This window comes from Delphinus delphis, chromosome X, assembly GCF_949987515.2.
Source record: "Delphinus delphis chromosome X, mDelDel1.2, whole genome shotgun sequence".
Lineage (NCBI taxonomy): Eukaryota > Metazoa > Chordata > Mammalia > Artiodactyla > Delphinidae > Delphinus > Delphinus delphis.
The window spans coordinates 78,984,311-79,010,498 of NC_082704.1; positions in this window are offsets into that span (position 1 = coordinate 78,984,311).

Here is a 26,188-nt window from a genome sequence, read left to right on the forward strand (position 1 = left end):
TCGTTTTGAGGCTCTGCCTGGAAATGCATCATAGGGTTAGGGTTAGGGTTAGGGTTAGGGTTAGGGTTAGGGTTAGGGTTGGTGTTGGTGTTGTGGTTAGGGGTTAGGTTTAGGGTTAGGGTTAGAGGTAGGGTTAGGGTTTTAGTTAGGGTTAGGCTTAGGGTTACGGTTGGGGTTGTGGTTGTGGTTAGGGGTTAGGGTTAGGGTTAGTGTTAGGGTTTGGGTTAGGGTTAGTGTTAGGGTTAGGGTTATGGTTATGGTTATGGTTAGGGTTAGCGTTAGGGAACGGGTACGGTTTATGGTACAGGTTAGGGTACGACAACGGTTTAGGGTTAGCGTACGTGTTAGGATACGGGTTAGTGTTACTGTACGGATTAGGATTATGGTACGGGTTAGGGTAAGGATGAGGGTAAGCGTTAGTGTTAATGTTAGGGTTAGGGTTAGGGAACGGGTACGGTTTAGGGTGCAGGTTAGTGTACGACAACGGGTTAGGGTTAGCGTACGTGTTAGAGTACGGGTTAGTATTAGTGTACGGGTTAGAATTAGGGTACGGGTTAGGGTAAGGCTTCAGGTAAGGTTTAGGGTTACGTTTAAGGTTAGGGTTAGGGAACGGGTACGGTTTAGGGTACAGGTTAGGGTATGACAACGGTTTAGGGTTAGCGTACGTGTTAGGGTACGGTTAGGGTAGTTGTTAGGGTACGGGTACGGGTTAGGGTTAGGGAACGCGTACGGGTGACGGTTAGGATTAGAGTTAGGGTTAGGGAACGGGTACGGTTTAGGGTACAGGTTAGTGTACGACAACGGTTTAGGGTTAGCGTAAGTGTTAGGGTACGGGTTAGTGTTAGTGTACGGGTTAGGATGAGGGTACGGTTTAGGGTAAGGCTTCGGGTAAGGGTTAGGGTTAGGGTTAGGGTTAGTGTTAGGGTTAGGCAAGGGGTTTAGGGTACAGGTTACGGTACGACAAGGGTTTAAGGTTAGCGTAAGTGTTAGGGTACGGGTTAGTGTTAGTGTACGGGTTAGGATTAGGGTACGGGTTAGGGTAAGCCTTCGGGTAAGGTGTTGAGTGGTTCTTCAGAAGTGGTTTCCGAGATGTGTGCATGCGCGTGTCCGTGTGTGAGTGTGTGTATGTGTGTGACTGTGTGTGTGTGTGTGTGCGCGCGCGTGTTTCCCGGGGATCCATAATTTCCCCTGCAAGATCTCACGGGTCTTCCAGTGAGAACACTAGGCCAGTGTCAGAGGTTAGGTTGAGAAACAGAGTGATCTCCATGCCAAAGCAAGCCAAAAAGCTCCCTTCTTCCACATGACCCTCCAAACCCCAAGACCCACTTCCCCTCCCCCTCCGCCCTGTATCCCACTTCTCCCAAAGGATAAAAATTCACAGGGGCACCTGGAAAGAATTGAGCATGACATGTGGACGGGCTTCTGGCGCAGAACTGAAGCCTGAGAGCCTGGCTAGCGAGGCCTGCGGGAAGAAAGACCCCGGTGGTAGCGAACTTGTGGACAAATGTAGTCGAGGCCAAGTGGCCTTCCCCAAGTAGGCCCACCGGTGCGACCCATGCCATCCCCAAAAGTCCCACCCCTGCGCACAAAGGATGCTCGGGGTTTCCACGCAGGGATGCAGCGCGGTGGTCACCTCCGGACCCTTGTGACTCAAGTAAAGAAGGGTTCACAACCTTCGGAACCTTCCCGGGATGTGTCTGCCACTGACCCACAGGATCTTTGTCCCAGTGAAGCACTCAACTTGAGCAGAACAGAGGTTGCTCCCTAGGAAGTGATGCGGTGCAGACAAGCCACAGGACAGGAGTCAGAACATACAAAGAAGAAACTGCAAGCTCACTGGTGGGATCTCTGCAGTGTCGTCGACAGCGGCGTTCACTGTGAACCAGGGCATCAAGGGAATCAAGAACTGCCTAGCTACACTTGCGGGTTTGGTGGAAAGTGGCCAAGTTGGTGAAGAGCCCAGCTGAAGGTGACATGGGTGGTCGGTGAGCTGGACTATGGATGGGGATGAGGATAATGGGATATTGGTGCCTCTGTGGCTGCTGCTGCTGCTGCTGTCGATGATGATGATAATGATGATGATGATGATGATGGGGAGAAGGAGGAGGAGGTGGAGGAGGACGAGGACCAGGACGAGGACCAGGACGAGGACGAGGACGAGGAAGGTGATCTAACAGTTTCACAGCCACCACTACACACCGTCCACTGTTTGGAAGTTAAAGGCAGGCGCGGAAGGCTCGGTGGGGGTAGGGAAAGGGGAGACTGCCATTTCTGGAGCCACAGTGCCATCCAGCGGAATGCGTTATGTGAAAAGCCCAGGCAGCCGAGCTGTGTCTTCTGCCCTGCGCAGGGAACCGCGAGGCTGTGCTGGGCAGAATGGGTTCTGCCCAAGGCGCGGGAGGTCTCCTCCACGGGGTTTCAGAGGCCTGTGAGGGCGCCGTGCGCGCCAGTGCGACCCTGTGTGGAAAATCATGAGCCCTCGGGGCCCCGGACACAGCAGGCAGTTCCCGGACTGTCCAGCCCAGGGAGCGGAGCTTCCCCCGTCAGCCATTTTGGGGGTGGGCCCAGAGCAACTCTGCAACTTTTCCTCCGGTGTCCCTGCTGGGGAGTGCCGGGGTGCCCTGCCTGCGGCCGCACTGGGCTCACGTGGCCCCCTTCCTCACCGGAAGCTGAGGGTCTTAGAGGTCCTGGAGCCGGGGCCATTTGCACCGGGCACTCCCAGGGGCGGCCATCTCGTGCTGCCCCTGGGGTTTCTGAGGGCCTTGCCCAGCTGCACAACCAGGGTCCAGTCCCCCGCCGAGAGCACACATGAAGGCACGGCCCGGAGCCCATTGCCCGTGTGCACCCTCAGGACAACACACCCACCCCAGCCCCACGCCGCGCCGTCCCCACTGGGCCAGTTGCTTCCAGCCCTGTGGCTGTCTCCATCCCTTGAGACCTGGTAACTGGCTTTGAGCGAAACCATCTCCGCTTGGTGGCAGTATAGCTCCATCAAGGCCAACTAAGCGCCTAACCCTGCCCCCACTACATCATCAGGCCTGGGTTCTCCTCCCCTTCTAATGTAAAACCAAAAGCAAAACCAAACCAACACAGACAGTGCCACGAAGGAGGAGAGAAAAGGAAAGAAAGCAACCACCCACCGGCACCCACGCGGACCACCAAATGCACAGGACGAAAGGACCACTGGCCACGAGGCTGGACCCCCTGCAGTCCTTTCCACTTCCTTTCCTCCAACCCCCTTTTTCTTGACTCCTGCTCTTGAGAGAAGTAAAAGGCAAAGGATACACCGAGCGACCTGGCTGGGTGACATTGCCTGAGTGTCTAAATCACAGGATTTCTCCTGGACCAGGTGGCAGCCACCTTACTGGTGGCGAAAACCTCGCTGGCTTGCAAGTCACTTTGTTGCAGGACTCCGCTTCCCTTTCAAGGCCCGGAGCTTCGGCTTGAGGCCACCACCTCGGGCTGGCCCAACAGTGCAGCCAGAAGTGGCTGGCTCAACCCGGAGGCGCCCCCAACATGGGGCGCCAAGGACTGGCTCTGGGCGGGCTGGCCTTGCCCTCACACAGGAACCTTGCAAGGCTAACAAACATCGCCAGTCACAGAGCCCCACACAGGACCTTGCTTCTCTTGAGGATGGGCACAGACTCTGCTCCCACTTGGAGACCCCATTTATCTGGCTAAACAAGGGACGTTTCAGGTTTACACTGGCAGCTTGGGTCCACCTGCTGACCGACGACTATCACCTGGAACACAGAGTGGCTGCGTGTCCCTTTTTGAGAGCCCCTCTGGGAATGCGTGTTTCAGCCATTCTCAGAGTACTTGCTGCGGTCAGGGGGTGGGGTGGGGGTGGGGTGGGGGGAGACAGGTGCGAGGGTATAGAGGAAAGCACAGGTGACGGCGTGTGTCAGTATGTTTGTGGTTGTGTGAGGGTGTGCTGTGTGTGGCGGGGTAGGAAGATAGGGGGTGTGTGTGTGTGTGTGCGCGTGTGTGTGTGTTTGTCTGTGTGTGTGTGTGTACTCGAGCCCATGCTCTCACACCTGTCTAAGGTGCTTGCCTGCCCGTGGGCATGTGTTGCCGTGGGTATCCGGCTGTGGGTGCTTGATTGCCTGGTCTTCTGAGCGGCGGCCAGCACCAACCTGCCTGGGCTTGTGGACAGGGAGGCGACCGCTCGTAAGTAATACAGTGAAATGTACACTGTTCGGATCACGCCATTGGATTGGGAACCAACGGCAAGCAGGGTGCAACTTGAGGGGGCCCCTGCTGGCTCACGTTTGGACTTGAAGGGCTTCCATAAGGAGAACAACTGCACCGAATGGAAAGTCAAGAGAGAATTTTGCAAGCCTCGAGTCCGTCATGCTGTTTCACTGCGAAGTAACTCCTAGATCTTGTTTGGTTTTGTTGGTGTTTAGTTTTCTGGGTTTTCCCGGAGGGTGACAATGCCCTCCACCGCTGGAGAAGGGAAAAGATGTCGAGGAGGAAGGGGAAGAGTCCGAAGTGAACCACACGACTGCCTTCTCCTACACTCGTGCCTCCCCCTTAACCAAAGAGCAGACGTGCGAGGAGGACGCTGAGGACACTAGGCCAGCTCAGAATAGACAGTGAAAGGAATAGAGGGAAGCAGTAACTGACCACCACCACCACCACCACCGTCACCATCACCACCACCTCCACCACCGTCGCCACGACAACCACGAGCGTTGCCGTGGATCCAGTGCAGGGGCGCTTCACTGTGTATCTTTTGCAACATGCACAGGGAGTGACAGGGAGACACAAGCTGCCGGCAGACCAAAGGACAGGCCACCAGGCAGCCCCTTGACCTGGGCATGGCGGCGGGGGCGGCGTGGGGGTCCCTCCTGAGTGCCATCAAGGGCTCCGACTCAGCAGTGGGCCCGCCGGGCCTACAGAAGGCAAAAGGAGAGGTAGAGCCACCTCTGACACCCTGAGTATGTCATGGGTACACTGCAAAGGGCCAAAGAGCCTCGGGATGCACTCAGGGCACTCAGGAAAGGTCAGGTAGAACCCTGGGAAATCTAGGTTACTAAGGGGAGGTAAGGGACACGAGAGGGGTGAGGTAATCCCCGATGGCAATTAAGGGATGGCTGTGAGGGAATGCCCCTTACTCTCCTAGTCCACGGGGGCATTTTCCCTTGCACAGGGAAAGTACATGTATTGGCCACGTTGAGCTTCCCAGGCACGCTCCCAACCGTGCCTTTTGTCCAGAGGGAAGAACTGAAAGTAAGGCATTGAGTGGAAGGCAGGAGCCGAAAGCGGAGAGCAAACAGAAATCAAAAGAAAGAACCATAATGGAGGTGAAGCATGAAGGCGATCCCCAGGGCACACTGTGTCCCAAGTTGGCAGATGGAACCGGCCGAAGCCTCCTGGGGCTTCCTGAGGGAAGAGCCGTCAGCCAAGGCTAAGTCTCAGCCACTCAGGCAAGGGGCAGAAGCGTGTCCAGGGAGAGGCCTGTTTGGCGATGCTGTAGTGCCCAACTGGGAAGTGGAAATAGCAACAGAAAAGGGCAAGGAGGAAGAACAGGGAACAAGGAAGGTAGGGCAACCGTCGGGTCCACGGAGACGGGCAGAGTGGGTACCAGTGCGGGGGCCTGCGCAGGCGTGCTGCCCTGAATGTGACCATGTGCGGGGTGGTGGGGGCGTGCGTGCGCGAGCCCGAGTGATTTCAGTAACATTAAGCCCTGGCGAACACAGGCAAGGGTGTGAAGCGATGCTGAGAGGAGGGGTTCCACCACGTGCTGCTCCCAATCCCTGCCCTCCTTCCTCCCTGCATTTCCCCCAAATCAGTGTCCGATGTGCCCTGATGTTTCATGCCTGGGAAAGATCCCCCTTAGGCCCTACCCGACAGGAAGGTGGTGACTTTTGTGGTCGCGGGATGTTTTCGTGTGTTTGTTTTTTCTCACCAATTTCAAAGGTGGGCCTACATCCTGGGACAGCTTGGCCTACAAGAATGTCCCAAACAGACACTCCACTCCTCAATTCTAAGAGTCCTTCAGATACTTCAGCGTGTGCGAAATCCCTGGGACGTGGATGTGCTTTCCCTTGGAGCTCCCTCCTGCTCGCTCTGCACACCTAGGAAGACTTTAGAGGAGCAAAGAAAGGAAACGTTGAGGAAACTGTAAGGAGCCTCACGATCACCTTCCACATTGGTCTCGCGCCAGGCTCTGGGTGGCATATGGGCATGACATCCTTAAACACTCACGCCACGGTGACCGCCTGCTTTGCTTTGCATCTGCGGACACAAAATGTCACCAGCCTCTTCAGTAAACAAAGGTTGTGGCCCTGCCATCGGCACTCACACACTGCCTCTGCCCCCAAGGGTGGCCCCCGAGGGCAATTCAAGATGGAGAAAAGCAGGATAGTAGTCCTGGAAAGTTCAGATGCACACCTAGGAATGATTTCAATGGACCAAGACTCTTGTGTCTTCCCATGATTAGAAAAGCGCTCAAATCTCTGACTTGAGATGTTCTGGGTGAGGTGTTGCTGTTGTTGTTGTTGCTGTTGTTGTTGTTCGTGGTGGTGCTGGTGCTGTGTTTATTTCATTGTTTTGTTTTTTGTCTTTGTGATTAGCAGCAATCTTTTGGTATTCCCCGACATGTTTCTATTTTTTCCTCTTTTATTCAACGAAAACTCCTACATAGCCTGGCTCCTTCCTCCCGTACTAATTCAAAACCTTTCCATAGCACTTTGTGAGTGGCTGTCGCCGTGTCTGTAGTCCTCAGTAAGATCCCCGAATAAAAGGTTCCTCTCAGCGTTTACGTTGGACCTTTTTCTGCTCTCTACACATCCCAGTCGGCTCTGGATAAAGGCCCTGATCCCTCGTTTTGAGGCTCTGCCTGGAAATGCATCATAGGGTTAGGGTTAGGGTTAGGGTTAGGGTTAGGGTTAGGGTTAGGGTTGGTGTTGGTGTTGTGGTTAGGGGTTAGGTTTAGGGTTAGGGTTAGAGGTAGGGTTAGGGTTTTAGTTAGGGTTAGGGTTAGGGTTACGGTTGGGGTTGTGGTTGTGGTTAGGGGTTAGGGTTAGGGTTAGTGTTAGGGTTTGGGTTAGGGTTAGTGTTAGGGTTAGGGTTATGGTTATGGTTATGGTTAGGGTTAGCGTTAGGGAACGGGTACGGTTTATGGTACAGGTTAGGGTACGACAACGGTTTAGGGTTAGCGTACGTGTTAGGATACGGGTTAGTGTTACTGTACGGATTAGGATTATGGTACGGGTTAGGGTAAGGATGAGGGTAAGCGTTAGTGTTAATGTTAGGGTTAGGGTTAGGGAACGGGTACGGTTTAGGGTGCAGGTTAGTGTACGACAACGGGTTAGGGTTAGCGTACGTGTTAGAGTACGGGTTAGTATTAGTGTACGGGTTAGAATTAGGGTACGGGTTAGGGTAAGGCTTCAGGTAAGGTTTAGGGTTACGTTTAAGGTTAGGGTTAGGGAACGGGTACGGTTTAGGGTACAGGTTAGGGTATGACAACGGTTTAGGGTTAGCGTACGTGTTAGGGTACGGTTAGGGTAGTTGTTAGGGTACGGGTACGGGTTAGGGTTAGGGAACGCGTACGGGTGACGGTTAGGATTAGAGTTAGGGTTAGGGAACGGGTACGGTTTAGGGTACAGGTTAGTGTACGACAACGGTTTAGGGTTAGCGTAAGTGTTAGGGTACGGGTTAGTGTTAGTGTACGGGTTAGGATGAGGGTACGGTTTAGGGTAAGGCTTCGGGTAAGGGTTAGGGTTAGGGTTAGGGTTAGTGTTAGGGTTAGGCAAGGGGTTTAGGGTACAGGTTACGGTACGACAAGGGTTTAAGGTTAGCGTAAGTGTTAGGGTACGGGTTAGTGTTAGTGTACGGGTTAGGATTAGGGTACGGGTTAGGGTAAGCCTTCGGGTAAGGTGTTGAGTGGTTCTTCAGAAGTGGTTTCCGAGATGTGTGCATGCGCGTGTCCGTGTGTGAGTGTGTGTATGTGTGTGACTGTGTGTGTGTGTGTGCGCGCGCGTGTTTCCCGGGGATCCATAATTTCCCCTGCAAGATCTCACGGGTCTTCCAGTGAGAACACTAGGCCAGTGTCAGAGGTTAGGTTGAGAAACAGAGTGATCTCCATGCCAAAGCAAGCCAAAAAGCTCCCTTCTTCCACATGACCCTCCAAACCCCAAGACCCACTTCCCCTCCCCCTCCGCCCTGTATCCCACTTCTCCCAAAGGATAAAAATTCACAGGGGCACCTGGAAAGAATTGAGCATGACATGTGGACGGGCTTCTGGCGCAGAACTGAAGCCTGAGAGCCTGGCTAGCGAGGCCTGCGGGAAGAAAGACCCCGGTGGTAGCGAACTTGTGGACAAATGTAGTCGAGGCCAAGTGGCCTTCCCCAAGTAGGCCCACCGGTGCGACCCATGCCATCCCCAAAAGTCCCACCCCTGCGCACAAAGGATGCTCGGGGTTTCCACGCAGGGATGCAGCGCGGTGGTCACCTCCGGACCCTTGTGACTCAAGTAAAGAAGGGTTCACAACCTTCGGAACCTTCCCGGGATGTGTCTGCCACTGACCCACAGGATCTTTGTCCCAGTGAAGCACTCAACTTGAGCAGAACAGAGGTTGCTCCCTAGGAAGTGATGCGGTGCAGACAAGCCACAGGACAGGAGTCAGAACATACAAAGAAGAAACTGCAAGCTCACTGGTGGGATCTCTGCAGTGTCGTCGACAGCGGCGTTCACTGTGAACCAGGGCATCAAGGGAATCAAGAACTGCCTAGCTACACTTGCGGGTTTGGTGGAAAGTGGCCAAGTTGGTGAAGAGCCCAGCTGAAGGTGACATGGGTGGTCGGTGAGCTGGACTATGGATGGGGATGAGGATAATGGGATATTGGTGCCTCTGTGGCTGCTGCTGCTGCTGCTGTCGATGATGATGATAATGATGATGATGATGATGATGGGGAGAAGGAGGAGGAGGTGGAGGAGGACGAGGACCAGGACGAGGACCAGGACGAGGACGAGGACGAGGAAGGTGATCTAACAGTTTCACAGCCACCACTACACACCGTCCACTGTTTGGAAGTTAAAGGCAGGCGCGGAAGGCTCGGTGGGGGTAGGGAAAGGGGAGACTGCCATTTCTGGAGCCACAGTGCCATCCAGCGGAATGCGTTATGTGAAAAGCCCAGGCAGCCGAGCTGTGTCTTCTGCCCTGCGCAGGGAACCGCGAGGCTGTGCTGGGCAGAATGGGTTCTGCCCAAGGCGCGGGAGGTCTCCTCCACGGGGTTTCAGAGGCCTGTGAGGGCGCCGTGCGCGCCAGTGCGACCCTGTGTGGAAAATCATGAGCCCTCGGGGCCCCGGACACAGCAGGCAGTTCCCGGACTGTCCAGCCCAGGGAGCGGAGCTTCCCCCGTCAGCCATTTTGGGGGTGGGCCCAGAGCAACTCTGCAACTTTTCCTCCGGTGTCCCTGCTGGGGAGTGCCGGGGTGCCCTGCCTGCGGCCGCACTGGGCTCACGTGGCCCCCTTCCTCACCGGAAGCTGAGGGTCTTAGAGGTCCTGGAGCCGGGGCCATTTGCACCGGGCACTCCCAGGGGCGGCCATCTCGTGCTGCCCCTGGGGTTTCTGAGGGCCTTGCCCAGCTGCACAACCAGGGTCCAGTCCCCCGCCGAGAGCACACATGAAGGCACGGCCCGGAGCCCATTGCCCATGTGCACCCTCAGGACAGCACACCCACCCCAGCCCCACGCCGCGCCGTCCCCACTGGGCCAGTTGCTTCCAGCCCTGTGGCTGTCTCCATCCCTTGAGACCTGGTAACTGGCTTTGAGCGAAACCATCTCCGCTTGGTGGCAGTATAGCTCCATCAAGGCCAACTAAGCGCCTAACCCTGCCCCCACTACATCATCAGGCCTGGGTTCTCCTCCCCTTCTAATGTAAAACCAAAAGCAAAACCAAACCAACACAGACAGTGCCACGAAGGAGGAGAGAAAAGGAAAGAAAGCAACCACCCACCGGCACCCACGCGGACCACCAAATGCACAGGACGAAAGGACCACTGGCCACGAGGCTGGACCCCCTGCAGTCCTTTCCACTTCCTTTCCTCCAACCCCCTTTTTCTTGACTCCTGCTCTTGGGAGAAGTAAAAGGCAAAGGATACACCGAGCGACCTGGCTGGGTGACATTGCCTGAGTGTCTAAATCACAGGATTTCTCCTGGACCAGGTGGCAGCCACCTTACTGGTGGCGAAAACCTCGCTGGCTTGCAAGTCACTTTGTTGCAGGACTCCGCTTCCCTTTCAAGGCCCGGAGCTTCGGCTTGAGGCCACCACCTCGGGCTGGCCCAACAGTGCAGCCAGAAGTGGCTGGCTCAACCCGGAGGCGCCCCCAACATGGGGCGCCAAGGACTGGCTCTGGGCGGGCTGGCCTTGCCCTCACACAGGAACCTTGCAAGGCTAACAAACATCGCCAGTCACAGAGCCCCACACAGGACCTTGCTTCTCTTGAGGATGGGCACAGACTCTGCTCCCACTTGGAGACCCCATTTATCTGGCTAAACAAGGGACGTTTCAGGTTTACACTGGCAGCTTGGGTCCACCTGCTGACCGACGACTATCACCTGGAACACAGAGTGGCTGCGTGTCCCTTTTTGAGAGCCCCTCTGGGAATGCGTGTTTCAGCCATTCTCAGAGTACTTGCTGCGGTCAGGGGGTGGGGTGGGGGTGGGGTGGGGGGAGACAGGTGCGAGGGTATAGAGGAAAGCACAGGTGACAGCGTGTGTCAGTATGTTTGTGGTTGTGTGAGGGTGTGCTGTGTGTGGCGGGGTAGGAAGATAGGGGGTGTGTGTGTGTGTGTGCGCGTGTGTGTGTGTTTGTCTGTGTGTGTGTGTGTACTCGAGCCCATGCTCTCACACCTGTCTAAGGTGCTTGCCTGCCCGTGGGCATGTGTTGCCGTGGGTATCCGGCTGTGGGTGCTTGATTGCCTGGTCTTCTGAGCGGCGGCCAGCACCAACCTGCCTGGGCTTGTGGACAGGGAGGCGACCGCTCGTAAGTAATACAGTGAAATGTACACTGTTCGGATCACGCCATTGGATTGGGAACCAACGGCAAGCAGGGTGCAACTTGAGGGGGCCCCTGCTGGCTCACGTTTGGACTTGAAGGGCTTCCATAAGGAGAACAACTGCACCGAATGGAAAGTCAAGAGATAATTTTGCAAGCCTCGAGTCCGTCATGCTGTTTCACTGCGAAGTAACTCCTAGATCTTGTTTGGTTTTGTTGGTGTTTAGTTTTCTGGGTTTTCCCGGAGGGTGACAATGCCCTCCACCGCTGGAGAAGGGAAAAGATGTCGAGGAGGAAGGGGAAGAGTCCGAAGTGAACCACACGACTGCCTTCTCCTACACTCGTGCCTCCCCCTTAACCAAAGAGCAGACGTGCGAGGACGCTGAGGACACTAGGCCAGCTCAGAATAGACAGTGAAAGGAATAGAGGGAAGCAGTAACTGACCACCACCACCACCACCACCGTCACCATCACCACCACCTCCACCACCGTCGCCACGACAACCACGAGCGTTGCCGTGGATCCAGTGCAGGGGCGCTTCACTGTGTATCTTTTGCAACATGCACAGGGAGTGACAGGGAGACACAAGCTGCCGGCAGACGAAAGGACAGGCCACCAGGCAGCCCCTTGACCTGGGCATGGCGGCGGGGGCGGCGTGGGGGTCCCTCCTGAGTGCCATCAAGGGCTCCGACTCAGCAGTGGGCCCGCCGGGCCTACAGAAGGCAAAAGGAGAGGTAGAGCCACCTCTGACACCCTGAGTATGTCATGGGTACACTGCAAAGGGCCAAAGAGCCTCGGGATGCACTCAGGGCACTCAGGAAAGGTCAGGTAGAACCCTGGGAAATCTAGGTTACTAAGGGGAGGTAAGGGACACGAGAGGGGTGAGGTAATCCCCGATGGCAATTAAGGGATGGCTGTGAGGGAATGCCCCTTACTCTCCTAGTCCACGGGGGCATTTTCCCTTGCACAGGGAAAGTACATGTATTGGCCACGTTGAGCTTCCCAGGCACGCTCCCAACCGTGCCTTTTGTCCAGAGGGAAGAACTGAAAGTAAGGCATTGAGTGGAAGGCAGGAGCCGAAAGCGGAGAGCAAACAGAAATCAAAAGAAAGAACCATAATGGAGGTGAAGCATGAAGGCGATCCCCAGGGCACACTGTGTCCCAAGTTGGCAGATGGAACCGGCCGAAGCCTCCTGGGGCTTCCTGAGGGAAGAGCCGTCAGCCAAGGCTAAGTCTCAGCCACTCAGGCAAGGGGCAGAAGCGTGTCCAGGGAGAGGCCTGTTTGGCGATGCTGTAGTGCCCAACTGGGAAGTGGAAATAGCAACAGAAAAGGGCAAGGAGGAAGAACAGGGAACAAGGAAGGTAGGGCAACCGTCGGGTCCACGGAGACGGGCAGAGTGGGTACCAGTGCGGGGGCCTGCGCAGGCGTGCTGCCCTGAATGTGACCATGTGCGGGGTGGTGGGGGCGTGCGTGCGCGAGCCCGAGTGATTTCAGTAACATTAAGCCCTGGCGAACACAGGCAAGGGTGTGAAGCGATGCTGAGAGGAGGGGTTCCACCACGTGCTGCTCCCAATCCCTGCCCTCCTTCCTCCCTGCATTTCCCCCAAATCAGTGTCCGATGTGCCCTGATGTTTCATGCCTGGGAAAGATCCCCCTTAGGCCCTACCCGACAGGAAGGTGGTGACTTTTGTGGTCGCGGGATGTTTTCGTGTGTTTGTTTTTTCTCACCAATTTCAAAGGTGGGCCTACATCCTGGGACAGCTTGGCCTACAAGAATGTCCCAAACAGACACTCCACTCCTCAATTCTAAGAGTCCTTCAGATACTTCAGCGTGTGCGAAATCCCTGGGACGTGGATGTGCTTTCCCTTGGAGCTCCCTCCTGCTCGCTCTGCACACCTAGGAAGACTTTAGAGGAGCAAAGAAAGGAAACGTTGAGGAAACTGTAAGGAGCCTCACGATCACCTTCCACATTGGTCTCGCGCCAGGCTCTGGGTGGCATATGGGCATGACATCCTTAAACACTCACGCCACGGTGACCGCCTGCTTTGCTTTGCATCTGCGGACACAAAATGTCACCAGCCTCTTCAGTAAACAAAGGTTGTGGCCCTGCCATCGGCACTCACACACTGCCTCTGCCCCCAAGGGTGGCCCCCGAGGGCAATTCAAGATGGAGAAAAGCAGGATAGTAGTCCTGGAAAGTTCAGATGCACACCTAGGAATGATTTCAATGGACCAAGACTCTTGTGTCTTCCCATGATTAGAAAAGCGCTCAAATCTCTGACTTGAGATGTTCTGGGTGAGGTGTTGCTGTTGTTGTTGTTGCTGTTGTTGTTGTTCGTGGTGGTGCTGGTGCTGTGTTTATTTCATTGTTTTGTTTTTTGTCTTTGTGATTAGCAGCAATCTTTTGGTATTCCCCGACATGTTTCTATTTTTTCCTCTTTTATTCAACGAAAACTCCTACATAGCCTGGCTCCTTCCTCCCGTACTAATTCAAAACCTTTCCATAGCACTTTGTGAGTGGCTGTCGCCGTGTCTGTAGTCCTCAGTAAGATCCCCGAATAAAAGGTTCCTCTCAGCGTTTACGTTGGACCTTTTTCTGCTCTCTACACATCCCAGTCGGCTCTGGATAAAGGCCCTGATCCCTCGTTTTGAGGCTCTGCCTGGAAATGCATCATAGGGTTAGGGTTAGGGTTAGGGTTAGGGTTAGGGTTAGGGTTGGTGTTGGTGTTGTGGTTAGGGGTTAGGTTTAGGGTTAGGGTTAGAGGTAGGGTTAGGGTTTTAGTTAGGGTTAGGGTTAGGGTTACGGTTGGGGTTGTGGTTGTGGTTAGGGGTTAGGGTTAGGGTTAGTGTTAGGGTTTGGGTTAGGGTTAGTGTTAGGGTTAGGGTTATGGTTATGGTTATGGTTAGGGTTAGCGTTAGGGAACGGGTACGGTTTATGGTACAGGTTAGGGTACGACAACGGTTTAGGGTTAGCGTACGTGTTAGGATACGGGTTAGTGTTACTGTACGGATTAGGATTATGGTACGGGTTAGGGTAAGGATAGGGTAAGCGTTAGTGTTAATGTTAGGGTTAGGGTTAGGGAACGGGTACGGTTTAGGGTGCAGGTTAGTGTACGACAACGGGTTAGGGTTAGCGTACGTGTTAGAGTACGGGTTAGTATTAGTGTACGGGTTAGAATTAGGGTACGGTTTAGGGTAAGGCTTCAGGTAAGGTTTAGGGTTACGTTTAAGGTTAGGGTTAGGGAACGGGTACGGTTTAGGGTACAGGTTAGGGTATGACAACGGTTTAGGGTTAGCGTACGTGTTAGGGTACGGTTAGGGTAGTTGTTAGGGTACGGGTTAGGGTTAGGGAACGCGTACGGGTGACGGTTAGGATTAGAGTTAGGGTTAGGGAACGGGTACGGTTTAGGGTACAGGTTAGTGTACGACAACGGTTTAGGGTTAGCGTAAGTGTTAGGGTACGGGTTAGTGTTAGTGTACGGGTTAGGATGAGGGTACGGTTTAGGGTAAGGCTTCGGGTAAGGGTTAGGGTTAGGGTTAGGGTTAGTGTTAGGGTTAGGGAAGGGGTTTAGGGTACAGGTTACGGTACGACAACGGTTTAAGGTTAGCGTAAGTGTTAGGGTACGGGTTAGTGTTAGTGTACGGGTTAGGATTAGGGTACGGGTTAGGGTAAGCCTTCGGGTAAGGTGTTGAGTGGTTCTTCAGAAGTGGTTTCCGAGATGTGTGCATGCGCGTGTCCGTGTGTGAGTGTGTGTATGTGTGTGACTGTGTGTGTGTGTGTGCGCGCGCGTGTTTCCCGGGGATCCATAATTTCCCCTGCAAGATCTCACGGGTCTTCCAGTGAGAACACTAGGCCAGTGTCAGAGGTTAGGTTGAGAAACAGAGTGATCTCCATGCCAAAGCAAGCCAAAAAGCTCCCTTCTTCCACATGACCCTCCAAACCCCAAGACCCACTTCCCCTCCCCCTCCGCCCTGTATCCCACTTCTCCCAAAGGATAAAAATTCACAGGGGCACCTGGAAAGAATTGAGCATGACATGTGGACGGGCTTCTGGCGCAGAACTGAAGCCTGAGAGCCTGGCTAGCGAGGCCTGCGGGAAGAAAGACCCCGGTGGTAGCGAACTTGTGGACAAATGTAGTCGAGGCCAAGTGGCCTTCCCCAAGTAGGCCCACCGGTGCGACCCATGCCATCCCCAAAAGTCCCACCCCTGCGCACAAAGGATGCTCGGGGTTTCCACGCAGGGATGCAGCGCGGTGGTCACCTCCGGACCCTTGTGACTCAAGTAAAGAAGGGTTCACAACCTTCGGAACCTTCCCGGGATGTGTCTGCCACTGACCCACAGGATCTTTGTCCCAGTGAAGCACTCAACTTGAGCAGAACAGAGGTTGCTCCCTAGGAAGTGATGCGGTGCAGACAAGCCACAGGACAGGAGTCAGAACATACAAAGAAGAAACTGCAAGCTCACTGGTGGGATCTCTGCAGTGTCGTCGACAGCGGCGTTCACTGTGAACCAGGGCATCAAGGGAATCAAGAACTGCCTAGCTACACTTGCGGGTTTGGTGGAAAGTGGCCAAGTTGGTGAAGAGCCCAGCTGAAGGTGACATGGGTGGTCGGTGAGCTGGACTATGGATGGGGATGAGGATAATGGGATATTGGTGCCTCTGTGGCTGCTGCTGCTGCTGCTGTCGATGATGATGATAATGATGATGATGATGATGATGGGGAGAAGGAGGAGGAGGTGGAGGAGGACGAGGACCAGGACGAGGACCAGGACGAGGACGAGGACGAGGAAGGTGATCTAACAGTTTCACAGCCACCACTACACACCGTCCACTGTTTGGAAGTTAAAGGCAGGCGCGGAAGGCTCGGTGGGGGTAGGGAAAGGGGAGACTGCCATTTCTGGAGCCACAGTGCCATCCAGCGGAATGCGTTATGTGAAAAGCCCAGGCAGCCGAGCTGTGTCTTCTGCCCTGCGCAGGGAACCGCGAGGCTGTGCTGGGCAGAATGGGTTCTGCCCAAGGCGCGGGAGGTCTCCTCCACGGGGTTTCAGAGGCCTGTGAGGGCGCCGTGCGCGCCAGTGCGACCCTGTGTGGAAAATCATGAGCCCTCGGGGCCCCGGACACAGCAGGCAGTTCCCGGACTGTCCAGCCCAGGGAGCGGAGCTTCCCCCGTCAGCCATTTTGGGGGTGGGCCCAGAGCAACTCTGCAACTTTTCCTCCGGTGTCCCTGCTGGGGAGTGCCGGGGTGCCCTGCCTGCGGCCGCACTGGGCTCACGTGGCCCCCTTCCTCACCGGAAGCTGAGGGTCTTAGAGGTCCTGGAGCCGGGGCCATTTGCACCGGGCACTCCCAGGGGCGGCCATCTCGTGCTGCCCCTGGGGTTTCTGAGGGCCTTGCCCAGCTGCACAACCAGGGTCCAGTCCCCCGCCGAGAGCACACATGAAGGCACGGCCCGGAGCCCATTGCCCATGTGCACCCTCAGGACAGCACACCCACCCCAGCCCCACGCCGCGCCGTCCCCACTGGGCCAGTTGCTTCCAGCCCTGTGGCTGTCTCCATCCCTTGAGACCTGGTAACTGGCTTTGAGCGAAACCATCTCCGCTTGGTGGCAGTATAGCTCCATCAAGGCCAACTAAGCGCCTAACCCTGCCCCCACTACATCATCAGGCCTGGGTTCTCCTCCCCTTCTAATGTAAAACCAAAAGCAAAACCAAACCAACACAGACAGTGCCACGAAGGAGGAGAGAAAAGGAAAGAAAGCAACCACCCACCGGCACCCACGCGGACCACCAAATGCACAGGACGAAAGGACCACTGGCCACGAGGCTGGACCCCCTGCAGTCCTTTCCACTTCCTTTCCTCCAACCCCCTTTTTCTTGACTCCTGCTCTTGGGAGAAGTAAAAGGCAAAGGATACACCGAGCGACCTGGCTGGGTGACATTGCCTGAGTGTCTAAATCACAGGATTTCTCCTGGACCAGGTGGCAGCCACCTTACTGGTGGCGAAAACCTCGCTGGCTTGCAAGTCACTTTGTTGCAGGACTCCGCTTCCCTTTCAAGGCCCGGAGCTTCGGCTTGAGGCCACCACCTCGGGCTGGCCCAACAGTGCAGCCAGAAGTGGCTGGCTCAACCCGGAGGCGCCCCCAACATGGGGCGCCAAGGACTGGCTCTGGGCGGGCTGGCCTTGCCCTCACACAGGAACCTTGCAAGGCTAACAAACATCGCCAGTCACAGAGCCCCACACAGGACCTTGCTTCTCTTGAGGATGGGCACAGACTCTGCTCCCACTTGGAGACCCCATTTATCTGGCTAAACAAGGGACGTTTCAGGTTTACACTGGCAGCTTGGGTCCACCTGCTGACCGACGACTATCACCTGGAACACAGAGTGGCTGCGTGTCCCTTTTTGAGAGCCCCTCTGGGAATGCGTGTTTCAGCCATTCTCAGAGTACTTGCTGCGGTCAGGGGGTGGGGTGGGGGTGGGGTGGGGGGAGACAGGTGCGAGGGTATAGAGGAAAGCACAGGTGACAGCGTGTGTCAGTATGTTTGTGGTTGTGTGAGGGTGTGCTGTGTGTGGCGGGGTAGGAAGATAGGGGGTGTGTGTGTGTGTGTGCGCGTGTGTGTGTGTTTGTCTGTGTGTGTGTGTGTACTCGAGCCCATGCTCTCACACCTGTCTAAGGTGCTTGCCTGCCCGTGGGCATGTGTTGCCGTGGGTATCCGGCTGTGGGTGCTTGATTGCCTGGTCTTCTGAGCGGCGGCCAGCACCAACCTGCCTGGGCTTGTGGACAGGGAGGCGACCGCTCGTAAGTAATACAGTGAAATGTACACTGTTCGGATCACGCCATTGGATTGGGAACCAACGGCAAGCAGGGTGCAACTTGAGGGGGCCCCTGCTGGCTCACGTTTGGACTTGAAGGGCTTCCATAAGGAGAACAACTGCACCGAATGGAAAGTCAAGAGAGAATTTTGCAAGCCTCGAGTCCGTCATGCTGTTTCACTGCGAAGTAACTCCTAGATCTTGTTTGGTTTTGTTGGTGTTTAGTTTTCTGGGTTTTCCCGGAGGGTGACAATGCCCTCCACCGCTGGAGAAGGGAAAAGATGTCGAGGAGGAAGGGGAAGAGTCCGAAGTGAACCACACGACTGCCTTCTCCTACACTCGTGCCTCCCCCTTAACCAAAGAGCAGACGTGCGAGGAGGACGCTGAGGACACTAGGCCAGCTCAGAATAGACAGTGAAAGGAATAGAGGGAAGCAGTAACTGACCACCACCACCACCACCACCGTCACCATCACCACCACCTCCACCACCGTCGCCACGACAACCACGAGCGTTGCCGTGGATCCAGTGCAGGGGCGCTTCACTGTGTATCTTTTGCAACATGCACAGGGAGTGACAGGGAGACACAAGCTGCCGGCAGACGAAAGGACAGGCCACCAGGCAGCCCCTTGACCTGGGCATGGCGGCGGGGGCGGCGTGGGGGTCCCTCCTGAGTGCCATCAAGGGCTCCGACTCAGCAGTGGGCCCGCCGGGCCTACAGAAGGCAAAAGGAGAGGTAGAGCCACCTCTGACACCCTGAGTATGTCATGGGTACACTGCAAAGGGCCAAAGAGCCTCGGGATGCACTCAGGGCACTCAGGAAAGGTCAGGTAGAACCCTGGGAAATCTAGGTTACTAAGGGGAGGTAAGGGACACGAGAGGGGTGAGGTAATCCCCGATGGCAATTAAGGGATGGCTGTGAGGGAATGCCCCTTACTCTCCTAGTCCACGGGGGCATTTTCCCTTGCACAGGGAAAGTACATGTATTGGCCACGTTGAGCTTCCCAGGCACGCTCCCAACCGTGCCTTTTGTCCAGAGGGAAGAACTGAAAGTAAGGCATTGAGTGGAAGGCAGGAGCCGAAAGCGGAGAGCAAACAGAAATCAAAAGAAAGAACCATAATGGAGGTGAAGCATGAAGGCGATCCCCAGGGCACACTGTGTCCCAAGTTGGCAGATGGAACCGGCCGAAGCCTCCTGGGGCTTCCTGAGGGAAGAGCCGTCAGCCAAGGCTAAGTCTCAGCCACTCAGGCAAGGGGCAGAAGCGTGTCCAGGGAGAGGCCTGTTTGGCGATGCTGTAGTGCCCAACTGGGAAGTGGAAATAGCAACAGAAAAGGGCAAGGAGGAAGAACAGGGAACAAGGAAGGTAGGGCAACCGTCGGGTCCACGGAGACGGGCAGAGTGGGTACCAGTGCGGGGGCCTGCGCAGGCGTGCTGCCCTGAATGTGACCATGTGCGGGGTGGTGGGGGCGTGCGTGCGCGAGCCCGAGTGATTTCAGTAACATTAAGCCCTGGCGAACACAGGCAAGGGTGTGAAGCGATGCTGAGAGGAGGGGTTCCACCACGTGCTGCTCCCAATCCCTGCCCTCCTTCCTCCCTGCATTTCCCCCAAATCAGTGTCCGATGTGCCCTGATGTTTCATGCCTGGGAAAGATCCCCCTTAGGCCCTACCCGACAGGAAGGTGGTGACTTTTGTGGTCGCGGGATGTTTTCGTGTGTTTGTTTTTTCTCACCAATTTCAAAGGTGGGCCTACATCCTGGGACAGCTTGGCCTACAAGAATGTCCCAAACAGACACTCCACTCCTCAATTCTAAGAGTCCTTCAGATACTTCAGCGTGTGCGAAATCCCTGGGACGTGGATGTGCTTTCCCTTGGAGCTCCCTCCTGCTCGCTCTGCACACCTAGGAAGACTTTAGAGGAGCAAAGAAAGGAAACGTTGAGGAAACTGTAAGGAGCCTCACGATCACCTTCCACATTGGTCTCGCGCCAGGCTCTGGGTGGCATATGGGCATGACATCCTTAAACACTCACGCCACGGTGACCGCCTGCTTTGCTTTGCATCTGCGGACACAAAATGTCACCAGCCTCTTCAGTAAACAAAGGTTGTGGCCCTGCCATCGGCACTCACACACTGCCTCTGCCCCCAAGGGTGGCCCCCGAGGGCAATTCAAGATGGAGAAAAGCAGGATAGTAGTCCTGGAAAGTTCAGATGCACACCTAGGAATGATTTCAATGGACCAAGACTCTTGTGTCTTCCCATGATTAGAAAAGCGCTCAAATCTCTGACTTGAGATGTTCTGGGTGAGGTGTTGCTGTTGTTGTTGTTGCTGTTGTTGTTGTTCGTGGTGGTGCTGGTGCTGTGTTTATTTCATTGTTTTGTTTTTTGTCTTTGTGATTAGCAGCAATCTTTTGGTATTCCCCGACATGTTTCTATTTTTTCCTCTTTTATTCAACGAAAACTCCTACATAGCCTGGCTCCTTCCTCCCGTACTAATTCAAAACCTTTCCATAGCACTTTGTGAGTGGCTGTCGCCGTGTCTGTAGTCCTCAGTAAGATCCCCGAATAAAAGGTTCCTCTCAGCGTTTACGTTGGACCTTTTTCTGCTCTCTACACATCCCAGTCGGCTCTGGATAAAGGCCCTGATCCCTCGTTTTGAGGCTCTGCCTGGAAATGCATCATAGGGTTAGGGTTAGGGTTAGGGTTAGGGTTAGGGTTAGGGTTGGTGTTGGTGTTGTGGTTAGGGGTTAGGTTTAGGGTTAGGGTTAGAGGTAGGGTTAGGGTTTTAGTTAGGGTTAGGGTTAGGGTTACGGTTGGGGTTGTGGTTGTGGTTAGGGGTTAGGGTTAGGGTTAGTGTTAGGGTTTGGGTTAGGGTTAGTGTTAGGGTTAGGGTTATGGTTATGGTTATGGTTAGGGTTAGCGTTAGGGAACGGGTACGGTTTATGGTACAGGTTAGGGTACGACAACGGTTTAGGGTTAGCGTACGTGTTAGGATACGGGTTAGTGTTACTGTACGGATTAGGATTATGGTACGGGTTAGGGTAAGGATAGGGTAAGCGTTAGTGTTAATGTTAGGGTTAGGGTTAGGGAACGGGTACGGTTTAGGGTGCAGGTTAGTGTACGACAACGGGTTAGGGTTAGCGTACGTGTTAGAGTACGGGTTAGTATTAGTGTACGGGTTAGAATTAGGGTACGGTTTAGGGTAAGGCTTCAGGTAAGGTTTAGGGTTACGTTTAAGGTTAGGGTTAGGGAACGGGTACGGTTTAGGGTACAGGTTAGGGTATGACAACGGTTTAGGGTTAGCGTACGTGTTAGGGTACGGTTAGGGTAGTTGTTAGGGTACGGGTTAGGGTTAGGGAACGCGTACGGGTGACGGTTAGGATTAGAGTTAGGGTTAGGGAACGGGTACGGTTTAGGGTACAGGTTAGTGTACGACAACGGTTTAGGGTTAGCGTAAGTGTTAGGGTACGGGTTAGTGTTAGTGTACGGGTTAGGATGAGGGTACGGTTTAGGGTAAGGCTTCGGGTAAGGGTTAGGGTTAGGGTTAGGGTTAGTGTTAGGGTTAGGGAAGGGGTTTAGGGTACAGGTTACGGTACGACAACGGTTTAAGGTTAGCGTAAGTGTTAGGGTACGGGTTAGTGTTAGTGTACGGGTTAGGATTAGGGTACGGGTTAGGGTAAGCCTTCGGGTAAGGTGTTGAGTGGTTCTTCAGAAGTGGTTTCCGAGATGTGTGCATGCGCGTGTCCGTGTGTGAGTGTGTGTATGTGTGTGACTGTGTGTGTGTGTGTGCGCGCGCGTGTTTCCCGGGGATCCATAATTTCCCCTGCAAGATCTCACGGGTCTTCCAGTGAGAACACTAGGCCAGTGTCAGAGGTTAGGTTGAGAAACAGAGTGATCTCCATGCCAAAGCAAGCCAAAAAGCTCCCTTCTTCCACATGACCCTCCAAACCCCAAGACCCACTTCCCCTCCCCCTCCGCCCTGTATCCCACTTCTCCCAAAGGATAAAAATTCACAGGGGCACCTGGAAAGAATTGAGCATGACATGTGGACGGGCTTCTGGCGCAGAACTGAAGCCTGAGAGCCTGGCTAGCGAGGCCTGCGGGAAGAAAGACCCCGGTGGTAGCGAACTTGTGGACAAATGTAGTCGAGGCCAAGTGGCCTTCCCCAAGTAGGCCCACCGGTGCGACCCATGCCATCCCCAAAAGTCCCACCCCTGCGCACAAAGGATGCTCGGGGTTTCCACGCAGGGATGCAGCGCGGTGGTCACCTCCGGACCCTTGTGACTCAAGTAAAGAAGGGTTCACAACCTTCGGAACCTTCCCGGGATGTGTCTGCCACTGACCCACAGGATCTTTGTCCCAGTGAAGCACTCAACTTGAGCAGAACAGAGGTTGCTCCCTAGGAAGTGATGCGGTGCAGACAAGCCACAGGACAGGAGTCAGAACATACAAAGAAGAAACTGCAAGCTCACTGGTGGGATCTCTGCAGTGTCGTCGACAGCGGCGTTCACTGTGAACCAGGGCATCAAGGGAATCAAGAACTGCCTAGCTACACTTGCGGGTTTGGTGGAAAGTGGCCAAGTTGGTGAAGAGCCCAGCTGAAGGTGACATGGGTGGTCGGTGAGCTGGACTATGGATGGGGATGAGGATAATGGGATATTGGTGCCTCTGTGGCTGCTGCTGCTGCTGCTGTCGATGATGATGATAATGATGATGATGATGATGATGGGGAGAAGGAGGAGGAGGTGGAGGAGGACGAGGACCAGGACGAGGACCAGGACGAGGACGAGGACGAGGAAGGTGATCTAACAGTTTCACAGCCACCACTACACACCGTCCACTGTTTGGAAGTTAAAGGCAGGCGCGGAAGGCTCGGTGGGGGTAGGGAAAGGGGAGACTGCCATTTCTGGAGCCACAGTGCCATCCAGCGGAATGCGTTATGTGAAAAGCCCAGGCAGCCGAGCTGTGTCTTCTGCCCTGCGCAGGGAACCGCGAGGCTGTGCTGGGCAGAATGGGTTCTGCCCAAGGCGCGGGAGGTCTCCTCCACGGGGTTTCAGAGGCCTGTGAGGGCGCCGTGCGCGCCAGTGCGACCCTGTGTGGAAAATCATGAGCCCTCGGGGCCCCGGACACAGCAGGCAGTTCCCGGACTGTCCAGCCCAGGGAGCGGAGCTTCCCCCGTCAGCCATTTTGGGGGTGGGCCCAGAGCAACTCTGCAACTTTTCCTCCGGTGTCCCTGCTGGGGAGTGCCGGGGTGCCCTGCCTGCGGCCGCACTGGGCTCACGTGGCCCCCTTCCTCACCGGAAGCTGAGGGTCTTAGAGGTCCTGGAGCCGGGGCCATTTGCACCGGGCACTCCCAGGGGCGGCCATCTCGTGCTGCCCCTGGGGTTTCTGAGGGCCTTGCCCAGCTGCACAACCAGGGTCCAGTCCCCCGCCGAGAGCACACATGAAGGCACGGCCCGGAGCCCATTGCCCATGTGCACCCTCAGGACAGCACACCCACCCCAGCCCCACGCCGCGCCGTCCCCACTGGGCCAGTTGCTTCCAGCCCTGTGGCTGTCTCCATCCCTTGAGACCTGGTAACTGGCTTTGAGCGAAACCATCTCCGCTTGGTGGCAGTATAGCTCCATCAAGGCCAACTAAGCGCCTAACCCTGCCCCCACTACATCATCAGGCCTGGGTTCTCCTCCCCTTCTAATGTAAAACCAAAAGCAAAACCAAACCAACACAGACAGTGCCACGAAGGAGGAGAGAAAAGGAAAGAAAGCAACCACCCACCGGCACCCACGCGGACCACCAAATGCACAGGACGAAAGGACCACTGGCCACGAGGCTGGACCCCCTGCAGTCCTTTCCACTTCCTTTCCTCCAACCCCCTTTTTCTTGACTCCTGCTCTTGGGAGAAGTAAAAGGCAAAGGATACACCGAGCGACCTGGCTGGGTGACATTGCCTGAGTGTCTAAATCACAGGATTTCTCCTGGACCAGGTGGCAGCCACCTTACTGGTGGCGAAAACCTTGCTGGCTTGCAAGTCACTTTGTTGCAGGACTCCGCTTCCCTTTCAAGGCCCGGAGCTTCGGCTTGAGGCCACCACCTCGGGCTGGCCCAACAGTGCAGCCAGAAGTGGCTGGCTCAACCCGGAGGCGCCCCCAACATGGGGCGCCAAGGACTGGCTCTGGGCGGGCTGGCCTTGCCCTCACACAGGAACCTTGCAAGGCTAACAAACATCGCCAGTCACAGAGCCCCACACAGGACCTTGCTTCTCTTGAGGATGGGCACAGACTCTGCTCCCACTTGGAGACCCCATTTATCTGGCTAAACAAGGGACGTTTCAGGTTTACACTGGCAGCTTGGGTCCACCTGCTGACCGACGACTATCACCTGGAACACAGAGTGGCTGCGTGTCCCTTTTTGAGAGCCCCTCTGGGAATGCGTGTTTCAGCCATTCTCAGAGTACTTGCTGCGGTCAGGGGGTGGGGTGGGGGTGGGGTGGGGGGAGACAGGTGCGAGGGTATAGAGGAAAGCACAGGTGACAGCGTGTGTCAGTATGTTTGTGGTTGTGTGAGGGTGTGCTGTGTGTGGCGGGGTAGGAAGATAGGGGGTGTGTGTGTGTGTGTGCGCGTGTGTGTGTGTTTGTCTGTGTGTGTGTGTGTACTCGAGCCCATGCTCTCACACCTGTCTAAGGTGCTTGCCTGCCCGTGGGCATGTGTTGCCGTGGGTATCCGGCTGTGGGTGCTTGATTGCCTGGTCTTCTGAGCGGCGGCCAGCACCAACCTGCCTGGGCTTGTGGACAGGGAGGCGACCGCTCGTAAGTAATACAGTGAAATGTACACTGTTCGGATCACGCCATTGGATTGGGAACCAACGGCAAGCAGGGTGCAACTTGAGGGGGCCCCTGCTGGCTCACGTTTGGACTTGAAGGGCTTCCATAAGGAGAACAACTGCACCGAATGGAAAGTCAAGAGAGAATTTTGCAAGCCTCGAGTCCGTCATGCTGTTTCACTGCGAAGTAACTCCTAGATCTTGTTTCGTTTTGTTGGTGTTTAGTTTTCTGGGTTTTCCCGGAGGGTGACAATGCCCTCCACCGCTGGAGAAGGGAAAAGATGTCGAGGAGGAAGGGGAAGAGTCCGAAGTGAACCACACGACTGCCTTCTCCTACACTCGTGCCTCCCCCTTAACCAAAGAGCAGACGTGCGAGGAGGACGCTGAGGACACTAGGCCAGCTCAGAATAGACAGTGAAAGGAATAGAGGGAAGCAGTAACTGACCACCACCACCACCACCACCGTCACCATCACCACCACCTCCACCACCGTCGCCACGACAACCACGAGCGTTGCCGTGGATCCAGTGCAGGGGCGCTTCACTGTGTATCTTTTGCAACATGCACAGGGAGTGACAGGGAGACACAAGCTGCCGGCAGACGAAAGGACAGGCCACCAGGCAGCCCCTTGACCTGGGCATGGCGGCGGGGGCGGCGTGGGGGTCCCTCCTGAGTGCCATCAAGGGCTCCGACTCAGCAGTGGGCCCGCCGGGCCTACAGAAGGCAAAAGGAGAGGTAGAGCCACCTCTGACACCCTGAGTATGTCATGGGTACACTGCAAAGGGCCAAAGAGCCTCGGGATGCACTCAGGGCACTCAGGAAAGGTCAGGTAGAACCCTGGGAAATCTAGGTTACTAAGGGGAGGTAAGGGACACGAGAGGGGTGAGGTAATCCCCGATGGCAATTAAGGGATGGCTGTGAGGGAATGCCCCTTACTCTCCTAGTCCACGGGGGCATTTTCCCTTGCACAGGGAAAGTACATGTATTGGCCACGTTGAGCTTCCCAGGCACGCTCCCAACCGTGCCTTTTGTCCAGAGGGAAGAACTGAAAGTAAGGCATTGAGTGGAAGGCAGGAGCCGAAAGCGGAGAGCAAACAGAAATCAAAAGAAAGAACCATAATGGAGGTGAAGCATGAAGGCGATCCCCAGGGCACACTGTGTCCCAAGTTGGCAGATGGAACCGGCCGAAGCCTCCTGGGGCTTCCTGAGGGAAGAGCCGTCAGCCAAGGCTAAGTCTCAGCCACTCAGGCAAGGGGCAGAAGCGTGTCCAGGGAGAGGCCTGTTTGGCGATGCTGTAGTGCCCAACTGGGAAGTGGAAATAGCAACAGAAAAGGGCAAGGAGGAAGAACAGGGAACAAGGAAGGTAGGGCAACCGTCGGGTCCACGGAGACGGGCAGAGTGGGTACCAGTGCGGGGGCCTGCGCAGGCGTGCTGCCCTGAATGTGACCATGTGCGGGGTGGTGGGGGCGTGCGTGCGCGAGCCCGAGTGATTTCAGTAACATTAAGCCCTGGCGAACACAGGCAAGGGTGTGAAGCGATGCTGAGAGGA